This window comes from Pseudophryne corroboree, chromosome 4 (genome assembly GCF_028390025.1).
Source record: "Pseudophryne corroboree isolate aPseCor3 chromosome 4, aPseCor3.hap2, whole genome shotgun sequence".
NCBI classification, from domain to species: Eukaryota; Metazoa; Chordata; class Amphibia; order Anura; family Myobatrachidae; genus Pseudophryne; species Pseudophryne corroboree.
Genome location: NC_086447.1, coordinates 874819189 through 874830400, shown reverse-complemented (window position 1 = coordinate 874830400; position 11212 = coordinate 874819189). Strand labels below are relative to the sequence as shown.

At 52.1% G+C, this 11212-nt stretch overlaps 1 protein-coding gene across 3 annotated transcripts in view; it reads left to right on the top strand.

Annotated features, from left to right (window-relative positions):
- Positions 1 to 368: 368 nt before the first annotated feature.
- DAAM2 (dishevelled associated activator of morphogenesis 2) overlaps positions 369 to 11212 on the top strand; it is a 471074-nt gene continuing 460230 nt past the window's right edge. For 2 of the 3 annotated variants that reach the window (XM_063918836.1, XM_063918833.1), the window contains exon 1: positions 369 to 502. The gene's annotated coding sequence lies outside the window, so the exon portion shown is untranslated. Of the gene's footprint in view, positions 503 to 3546; positions 3609 to 11212 lie in introns of those variants that run through there. The other variant, XM_063918835.1, reaches the window with a different exon arrangement.

Below are 11212 nucleotides of genomic sequence, written 5' to 3'. Positions count from 1 at the left end.
ATTAGAGAGGTAGTACTGTGCAGATGACCCAGGCTGGACATGAAGCAAATGACCCTCTGACAACTGTTGCACAGGAAAGGTTGGGGCTATAATTGGCATTAGATATATTAGTCTCCCTGGGTGAACAACAGAGTTTAACCCTTTACTGCAGTGCTGCCAACATGCTGCTGCTCAGGGGATGTGGGTGGCATGTTAGTAGCAGTGTATCTGTGACAATGGCCCCCCACTGATGGCTGCAATGACTGTAGGATAATGCATTCATCTCTCTGCAGAAGCAGTTAGTAAATAGGCCACACGCTTCTGCAGGCTGGGAGAGCTGCGCCTTTAAGAATTGCTGCACGGTAGCAGGAGGAATGGCCCAGCCTACAAGAGCCTCCTCACTGAGCTCTGGAATGGGAAGCAGTTCCTGCAGAACACACACACACCCTGTGCAGAGCCTCATCCACACTGCTCCCCGGGATGGAGCCACTGCCAGCCTGAGACCAGGAGACCAGCACCACTGGTGAGCCCCACACTGGCCGGCCTGAGGCAGGCACCCCTCTGTTATCCTGAGGAACTGTACAGGGAGGGGGGCTGTGCTGTGCTATTAACCCTCCAGCAGCTGGTTATACAGTAGGATGCTGTGGGCAGTGGGTGGCATGGGGCATTGGGTAGATGACATTTGCGGGGCTGGCAGGTTTGGGGTCCTCGCTCTGCTGTTGGGAAGGGATGTGTATTTGTGTCATAGTGGAGCTGGGCAGGTCCTGGTTGTCCCTGGGTCTATTGCAGTAATGCTGCAGTTACTGTCCAGGCTTACATCGTCTCTCCCGGGACCCGGATGAGGGACTGTGTGGGGAATCACTGAGCTCTGGTGTCTGCACCCACATAGCTCTGTGATCCCGCATGTTATCCAAGCTGAGGACACTGACCTAAGCACTGGCTGTACATCTGCATCACAGCACACTGAGGAGGAGAGAACATGTATGATGCATGTCTGGTACCCATGTGGTGGCAGAGTACATGTATGATATGTCTGGTACCCATGTGGAGGGAGAGTACATGTATGATATCTGGTACCCATGTGGAGGAGGAGACTGGTATATGTGTGTGCACTGACTGTACATCTTCATCACAGCACAGTGAGGAGGAGAGAGCATGTATGATGTATGTCTGGTACCCATGTGGAGGGAGAGTACATGTATGATGTCTGGTATCCATGTGGAGGGATAGTACATGTATGATATGTCTGGTACCCACATGGAGGGAGAATACATGTATGATGCATGTCTGGTACCCATGTGGAGGCAGAGTACATGTATGATATGTCTGGACTGGTACCCATGTGGAGGAGGAGACTGGTATATGTGATGTGCACTGACTGTACATCTTTATCACAGCACGGTGAGGAGGAGAGAACATGTATGATGTATGTCTGGTACCCATGTGGAGGGAGAGTACATGTACTGTATGAGGTATGTCAGGTACCCATGTGGAGGGAGAGTACATATATGATATGTCTGGTACCCATGTGGAGGGAGAGTACATATATGATATGTCTGGTACCCATGCGGAGGGAGAGTACATGTATGATATGTCTGGTACCCATGTGGAGGGAGAATACATGTATGATCTATGTCTGGTACCCATGAGGAGGAAGAATACATGTATGATGTGTGTCTGGTACCCATGTGGAGGGAGAGTACATGTATGATGTCTGGTATCCATATGGAGGGGGAGACTGGTATATGTGATGTGCACTGACTGTACATCTTCATCACAGCACGGTGAGGAGAAGAGAACATTTATGATGTATGTCTGGTACCCATGTGGAGAGAGAGTACATGTACTGTAGGAGGTATGTCAGGTACCCATGTGGATGGAGAGTACATGTATGATATGTCTGGTACCCATGTGGAGGGAGAGACTGGTATATGTGTGTCCACTGATTGTATATCTTCATCACAGAACAGTGAGGACGAGAGTACATGTATGATGTATGTCTGGTACCCGTGTGGAGGGAGAGTACATGTATGATGTATGTCTGGTACCCATGTGGAGGTAGAGTACATGTATGATGTCTGGTACCCATGTGGAGGGGGAGACTGGTATATGTAATGTGCACTGACTGTACATCTCCATCACAGCACAGTGAGGAGGAGAGCACATCTATGATACATGTCTGCTATCCATGAGGAGGGAGAGTACATGTATGATGCATGTCTAGTACCCTTGTAGAATGGGAGACTAGTATATGTGATGTGCACTGATTGTATGACTGTACATCTCTCATCACAGCACAGGGAGAGTACATGTATGATACATGTCTGGGAGAGTACATGTATGATACATGTCTGGTACCCATGAGGGAGAGTACATGTATGATACATGTCTGGTACCCATGAGGAGGGGGGAGTACATGTATGATGCATGTCTGATACCCATGAGGAGGGAGAGTACATGCATGATGTATGTCTGGTACCCGTGTATAGGGACAGTACATGTATGATGTATGTCTGGTACCCATGTGGAGGGGGAGACTGGTGTATATATAGTGTCTGTATGTCTATATCACAGCGAGGAGGATCATACATGTCTGGTGCCTGTGCAGAGGTGGAGTATATGTATGATGCATGTCTGGTATATGTAGTGTGCACTGATTGACACTTTATAGATACTAGAAATTCTTGTCAAGAATCCACATTCTGATGTCTTATAGTAGTAATATAAATACAGATGTAACCCCTTCAGCACTGATACAGACCAGATGCTGCTGTTGAACTTGCATTTGTTCAGTCTTCTGCCTGAATACTGTAATACTGTGTTTATACATCGTATGTCTTTACTGTTACTGTGTATGTATATGTGTGTGTGTGTGTGTGTGTGTGTGTGTGTGTGTGTATATATATATATATATATATATATATATATATATTAATGTGAAAATGGTGATGTCTGACTTGGTGAAGGGTTAACAATGCTGATATGTGACCCAGGGAGATCTATGTGAGTGCTGCTAATGCCTGTGGCAATGAGTTAAACAATATAGCACCTCTATGAAAGTAGTGCAGTACAGGTGACTGGCATGAAAAGAGGGAGGAGGCTGTCTATGGCTAGCACACCGGGACTTTTTGTACCCCACAGCTTGTGGTAGTATGATATAGTAAACAGGTTCTTGCAGGCGATTTATTTTGGAGGAGCTGGAAGCATTTCCTCTGTAATTGCACTGTTTAGATCTTCAGGTCCAGAAGAGAAACAAGCCTGTGGTTATTTGTGGGACTGCAGTACCAGATGTGCCTGGCAGGGGGCGATGCTGCCTCATGTGAATGAAGGGGGTAATACAGCGACAGGGAGCTTAGGGTGAGAGCAATGTCCCATCTCAGTAAGAGACAGAGAACAATGACAAGAGGCTTCCCAACGGGGAACCTTGGCAGTTTCATACTCCATAAACTTCTCCCCGCGTTTCCTTCTGGGTGTCAGATGCAATAACACAGCTACAGGGTCCTGCTGTATACCTCTGAGTGACAGGCGGTCTGGGCTGAAGACTGTCGGTGGTAACGGCCGGCACTGTGCTAGGAACCCGGTACTTCTGAACGCCCCTAATGGGCATGATGTCTGTAACTACTGTAGGGGTGAGGGACACTGTATTCATTTTACATATACTGTATATGGGGCATGGAGTGGTGGATGGTGAAGCTGATGCTGCACATTAACTGTAAGTTTAAACAGTGAGTACACGTGGAGAGGGCACAGCGAATGTACATGAGGCACAGTGAGTGTAGGTGGGGCAGAGTGAGTACAGATGTGGAGAGGCACAGTCAGTGGGTAGACAGGGCACAGTGAGTTCTGATTATGGAGAGGGCATAGTCAGGGTAAATGGGGCACAGTGAGTACAGATGTAGAGAGGACGCAGTGAGTATACATGAGGTACAGTGAGTGTAGATGGGGCAGAGTGAGTAAATATGAATAATGGGAACAGTGAGTGCAGGTGTGGAGAGGGCACAGTGAGTGCAGGTGTGGGGAGGGCACAGTGAGTGCAGGTGTGGAGAGGGCACAGTGAGTGCAGGTGTGGGGAGGGCACAGTGAGTGCAGGTGTGGGGAGGGCACAGTGAGTGCAGGTGTGGGGAGGGCACAGTGAGTGCAGGTGTGGGGAGGGCACAGTGATTGCAGGTGTAGAGAGGGCACAGTGATTGCAGGTGTGGAGAGGGCACAGTGAGTGCAGGTGTGGAGAGGGCACAGTGAGTGCAGGTGTAGAGAGGGCACAGTGAGTGCAGGTGTGGAGAGGGCACAGTGAGTGCAGGTGTGGAGAGGGCACAGTGAGTGCAGGTGTGGAGAGGGCACAGTGAGTGCAGGTGTGGAGAGGGCACAGTGAGTGCAGGTGTGGAGAGGGCACAGTGAGTGCAGGTGTGGGGAGTGCACAGTGAGTGCAGGTGTGGAGAGGGCACAGTGAGTGCAGGTGTGGAGAGGGCGAAGTGAGTGCAGGTGTGGAGAGGGCACAGTGAGTGCAGGTGTGGGGAGGGCACAGTGAGTGCAGGTGTGGAGAGGGCACAGTGAGTGCAGGTGTGGGGAGGGCACAGTGAGTGCAGGTGTGGAGAGGGCACAGTGATTGCAGGTGTGGGGGGGGCACAGTGAGTGCAGGTGTGGAGAGGGCACAGTGAGTGCAGGTGTGGGGAGGGCACAGTGAATGCACGTGTGGGGAGGGCGCAGTGAGTGCAGGTGTGGAGAGGGCACAGTGAGTGCAGGTGTGGGGAGGGCACAGTGAATGCACGTGTGGGGAGGGCGCAGTGAGTGCAGGTGTGGGGAGGGCACAGTGAGTGCAGGTGTGGAGAGGGCACAGTGAGTGCAGGTGTGGAGAGGGCACAGTGAGTGCAGGTGTGGGGAGGGCACAGTGAGAGGGCACAGTGAGTGTAGGTGTGGGGAGGGCACAGTGAGAGGGCACAGTGAGTGCAGGTGTGGGGTGGGCACAGTGAATGCAGGTGTGGGGAGGGCACAGTGAGTGCAGGTGTGGAGAGGGCACAGTGAGTGCAGGTGTGGGGAGGGCACAGTGAGTGCAGGTGTGGGGAGGGCACAGTGAGTGCAGGTGTGGAGAGGGCACAGTGAGAGGGCACAGTGAGTGCAGGTGTGGGGAGGGCACAGTGAGAGGGCACAGTGAGTGCAGGTGTGGGGAGGGCACAGTGAGTGCAGGTGTGGGGAGGGCACAGTGAGTGCAGGTGTGGGGAGGGCACAGTGAGTGCAGGTGTGGGGAGGGCACAGTGAGGGGAGGGCACAGTGAGTGCAGGTGTGGGGAGGGCACAGTGAGTGCAGGTGTGGGAAGGGCACAGTGAGAGGGCACAGTGAGTGCAGGTGTGGGGAGGGCACAGTGAGTGCAGGTGTGGAGAGGGCACAGTGAGTGCTGGTGTGGGAAGGGCAGAGTGAGTGCAGGTGTGGGGAGGGCACAGTGAGTGTAGGTGTGGAGAGGGCACAGTGAGTGCAGGTGTGGAGAGGGCACAGTGAGTGCAGGTGTGGGGAGTGCACAGTGAGTGCAGGTGTGGAGAGGGCACAGTGATTGCAGGTGTGGGGGGGGCACAGTGAGTGCAGGTGTGGAGAGGGCACAGTGAGTGCAGGTGTGGGGAGGGCACAGTGAGTGCAGGTGTGGGGAGGGCACAGTGAGTGCAGGTGTGGGGAGGGCACAGTGAGTGCAGGTGTGGAGAGGGCACAGTGATTGCAGGTGTGGGGGGGGGCACAGTGAGTGGAGGTGTGGAGAGGGCACAGTGAGTGCAGGTGTGGGGAGGGCACAGTGAATGCACGTGTGGGGAGGGCGCAGTGAGTGCAGGTGTGGAGAGGGCACAGTGAGTGCAGGTGTGGGGAGGGCACAGTGAATGCACGTGTGGGGAGGGCGCAGTGAGTGCAGGTGTGGGGAGGGCACAGTGAGTGCAGGTGTGGAGAGGGCACAGTGAGTGCAGGTGTGGAGAGGGCACAGTGAGTGCAGGTGTGGGGAGGGCACAGTGAGAGGGCACAGTGAGTGTAGGTGTGGGGAGGGCACAGTGAGAGGGCACAGTGAGTGCAGGTGTGGGGTGGGCACAGTGAATGCAGGTGTGGGGAGGGCACAGTGAGTGCAGGTGTGGAGAGGGCACAGTGAGTGCAGGTGTGGGGAGGGCACAGTGAGTGCAGGTGTGGGGAGGGCACAGTGAGTGCAGGTGTGGAGAGGGCACAGTGAGAGGGCACAGTGAGTGCAGGTGTGGGGAGGGCACAGTGAGAGGGCACAGTGAGTGCAGGTGTGGGGAGGGCACAGTGAGTGCAGGTGTGGGGAGGGCACAGTGAGTGCAGGTGTGGGGAGGGCACAGTGAGGGGAGGGCACAGTGAGTGCAGGTGTGGGGAGGGCACAGTGAGTGCAGGTGTGGGAAGGGCACAGTGAGAGGGCACAGTGAGTGCAGGTGTGGGGAGGGCACAGTGAGTGCAGGTGTGGAGAGGGCACAGTGAGTGCTGGTGTGGGAAGGGCAGAGTGAGTGCAGGTGTGGGGAGGGCACAGTGAGTGTAGGTGTGGAGAGGGCACAGTGAGTGCAGGTGTGGGGAGAGCACAGTAAGTGCAGGTGTGGGGCGGGCACAGTGAGAGGGCACAGTGAGTGCAGGTGTGGAGAGGGCACAGTGAGAGGGCACAGTGAGTGCAGGTGTGGAGAGGGCACAGTGAGTGCAGGTGTGGGGAGGGCACAGTGAGAGGGCACAGTGAGTGCAGGTGTGGGGAGGGCACAGTGAGTGCAGGTGTGGAGAGGGCACAGTGAGAGGGCACAGTGAGTGCAGGTGTGGGGAGGGCACAGTGAGTGCAGGTGTGGAGAGGGCACAGTGATTGCAGGTGTGGAGAGGGCAAAGTGAGTGCAGGTGTGGAGAGGGCACAGTGATTGCAGGTGTGGAGAGGGCACAGTGAATGCAGGTGTGGAGAGGGCACAGTGATTGCAGGTGTAGAGAGGGCACAGTGAGTGCAGGTGTGGAGAGGGCACAGTGATTGCAGGTGTGGAGAGGGCACAGTGAATGCAGGTGTGGAGAGGGCACAGTGATTGCAGGTGTGGAGAGGGCACAGTGAGTGCAGGTGTAGAGAGGGCACAGTGAGTGCAGGTGTGGGGAGGGCACAGTGAGTGCAGGTGTGGGGAGGGCACAGTGAGTGCAGGTGTGGGGAGGGCACAGTGAGTGAAAAGGGGGTACAGAACAGTTAATGCAGAAATGTAAAAGTTGGGACATTCATTATGACGCGTGTGGCTGTGAAAGTCTACTTAGAATGAATACCTCACCATCACACGTGTCATAATGACCTGTAACTGCAGAAAGAGATTCCATTAAGCATGCTACGCGTGCTCCTGCCAGTACGTGGACTGTCCCATCTCTCATTAGGAGGGAGATGTATCAAAGCTTGGAAAGAGATAAAGTACCACCCAATCAGCTTCTAACTGCCATGTTACAGACTGTGGGGTCTATTTACTAAGTCTTGGAGATAAAGAAGACGGCGATAAAGTACCAGCCAACCAGCTCCTAACTGACATTTATTTAAACCCAGCCTGTAATATGGAAGCTAGGAGCTGATTGGCTGGTACTTTTATCTCCATCTACTTTATCTCCATCCAAGGCTTAGTAAATAGACCCGTGTTCGAAAATTGACAGATAGAAGCTGATTGGTTGGTACTTATCTTTCCTTATTTTCTTTCTCCGAGGTGTGATACTTCTCCCCCTTATATAGAAGTATATTAAATGTTGCCCAGAAGATGCTGACCCCATGCAGACAATTTGCACATCTGTAACACACACAGTGTAACACGTATGTGTTGTGCAGGTGACCGGCTAGCTTTACTTTACCACATGGTTTGTCAGAGTCCCTCCGCTGCTCTGAAAGCTCCAGTCAAAAGCATGCTGTAAGGTGTATACATGGGGTGCTAGACCCCTCTGCAGCCATGGTGGAAGGTGTATACATGGGGTGCTAGACCCCTTTGCAGCCAAAGTGGAAGGTGTATAGGTTGGATGATAGACCCCTCTGAACTTGAAGCCATGGTGGAAGGCGTATAGGCGGGGTGCTAGACCCATCTGCAGCCATGGTGGAAGGTGTACAGGTAGGGTGCTACACCCCTCTACAGCCATGGTGTAAGGTGTATACGTGGGGTGCTAGACACCTCTGCAGCCAAGGTGGAAGGTGCATAGGTGGGGTGCTAGACCCCTCTGCAGCCAAGGTGGAAGGTGGTTAGGTGGGGTGCTAGACCCCTCTGCAGCCATGGTGGAAGGCGTATAGGTGTGGTGCTAAACCCTTCTGCAGCTATGGTGGAAGGTGTATAGGTAGGGTGCTACACCCCTCTGCAGCCATGGTGTAAGGTGTATACATGGGATGCTGTACCCCTCTGCAGCCATGATGTAAGGTGTATACATGGGATGCTGTACCCCTCTGCAGCCATGGTGTAAGGTATATACATTGGGTGATGTACCCCTCTGCAGCCATGGTGTAAGGTGTATACATGGGGTGATGTACCCCATCGGAAGCCATGTTTTAAGGTGTATACGTGGGGTGCTAGACTCATCTGCAGCCATGGTGTAAGGTGTATACTTGGAGTGCTGTACCCCTCTGCAGCCATATTGGAAGGGGTATACGTGGGGTGCTGTACCTCTCTGCAGCCACGGTGGAAGGTGTATACATGGGATGCTGTACCCCTCTGCAGCCATGGTGTAAGGTGTATACATGGGATGCTGTACCCCTCTGCAGCCATGGTGTAAGGTGTATACATGGGATGCTGTACCCCTCTGTAGCCATGGTGTAAGGTGTATACATTGGGTGATGTACCCCTCTGCAGCCATGGTGTAAGGTGTATACATGGGGTGATGTACCCCATCGGAAGCCATGTTTTAAGGTGTATACGTGGGGTGCTAGACTCATCTGCAGCCATGGTGTAAGGTGTATACTTGGAGTGCTGCACCCCTCTGCAGCCATATTGGAAGGGGTATACGTGGGGTGCTGTACCTCTCTGCAGCCACCGTGGAAGGTGTATACATGGGGTGCTGTACCCCTCTCCAGCCATTTAAGGATGGCTAAAAATTATTAACAAAACATTTGCACTTAGCAGGCCCCAGGGCCCCGGCTAGAGGGAGAGGGGCCACCAACTGTCTTTGTTTTGTGCCTCTAATGAAGTTCTCAGATCACTGTCCTGCCAGATGCAGCTCTATGTATGTATTTTCCATGTGAGTGCACAGACACGCGTGTGAATGTGCTATATTGTCTGCGCTCTAATTTCATAGCTATGCATGAATTGATTCCACAAAGCAGACTCGTCCTGGTGCCTGTTCCTGATCACTAATGACATCTTTAATTAGGACATTTGGCAGTGGTTAACATGCAATGGATAAGTCTTGTTTAAGCATGTGCGTGTTATGACTTGAGGACATATTGTCTGTTACTGTGATCATGTACAGGGATTGCCAAGTGGGATCAGCATGGAAGAAATTAAACAACCACTTTGTTTTATACAGTTGTAGATTGCGGGGCTGTTTTTTGGCACTATTTGGATACTGAGAAAAATGGATCTAAGCAATTACATTCCTGTATGCAACGTCGAGACAAGCATAGTGTACACAGTATTATCATAACTGGTGTCTCTGTGCTGCTGCAGTATATATCAGATCTGGTGTCTCTGGGGTCCTGCAGTATATGTCAGATCTGGTGTCCTGCAGTATATATGAGATCTGGTGTCTCTGGGGTCCTGCCGTGTATATCAGATCTGGTGTCTCTCGGGTCCTGCAGTATATGTCAGATATGGGGTCCTGCCGTGTATATCAGATCTGGTGTCTCTCGGGTCCTGCAGTATATGTCAGATATGGGGTCCTGCCGTGTATATCAGATCTGGTGTCTCTGGGGTCCTGCAGTATACATCAGATCTGGTGTCTCTCGGGTCCTGCAGTATATGTCAGATATGGGGTCCTGCAGTATATATCAGATCTGGTGTCTCTGGGGTCCTGCAGTATACATCAGATCTGGTGTCTCTGGTGTCCTGCAGTATATATCGGATCTTGTGTCTCTGGTGTCCTGCAGTATATATCAGATCTGGTGTCTCTGGGGTCCTGCAGTATATATCAGATCTGGTGTCTCTGGTGTCCTGCAGTATATATCAGATCTGGTGTCTCTGGTGTCCTGCAGTATATATCGGATCTGGTGTGTCTGGGGTCCTGCAGTATATGTCAGATCTGGTGTCCTGCAGTATATATGAGATCTGGTGTCTCTGGGGTCCTGCCGTGTATATCAGATCTGGTGTCTCTCGGGTCCTGCAGTATATGTCAGATATGGGGTCCTGCCGTGTATATCAGATCTGGTGTCTCTCTGGTCCTGCAGTATATGTCAGATATGGGGTCCTGCCGTGTATATCAGATCTGGTGTCTCTGGGGTCCTGCCGTGTATATCAGATCTGGTGTCTCTGGGGTCCTGCAGTATATGTCAGATCTGGTGTCTCTGGTGTCCTGCAGTATACAGTATATATCGGATCTCGTGTCTCTGGTGTCCTGCAGTATATATCAGATCTGGTGTCTCTGGGGTCCTGCAGTATACATCAGAACTGGTGTCTCTGGTGTCCTGCAGTATATATCGGATCTCGTGTCTCTGGTGTCCTGCAGTATATATCAGATCTGGTGTCTCTGGGGTCCTGCAGTATATATCAGATCTGGTGTCTCTGGTGTCCTGCAGTATATATCAGATCTGGTGTCTCTGGTGTCCTGCAGTATATATCGGATCTGGTGTGTCTGGGGTCCTGCGGTATATATCCGATCTGGTGTGTCTGGGGTCCTGCAGTATATATCAGATCTGGTGTCTCGATCTGGTGTCCTGCAGTATATATCAGATCTGGTGTCTCTGGTGTCCTGCAGTATATATCAGATCTGGTGTCTCTGGTGTCCTGCAGTATGCAGTATATATCAGATCTGGTGTCTCTGGTGTCCTGCAGTTTATATCAGATCTGGTGTCTCTGGGGTCCTGCAGTATATATCAGATCTGGTGTCTCTGGGGTCCTGCAGTATATGTCAGATCTGGTATCTCTGGGGTCCTGTAGTATACAGTATATCAAATTTGATGTCTCTGGGGTCCTGCAGTATATATCAGAACTGGTGTCTCTGCGGTCCTACAGTATATGTCAGATCTGGTGTATCTGGGGTCCTGCAGTATATATCAGAACTGGTGTCTCCGGGGTCCTGCAGTATATATCAGATATGGGGTCCTGTAGTACAGCTGTGTCCTCATACATCTTGC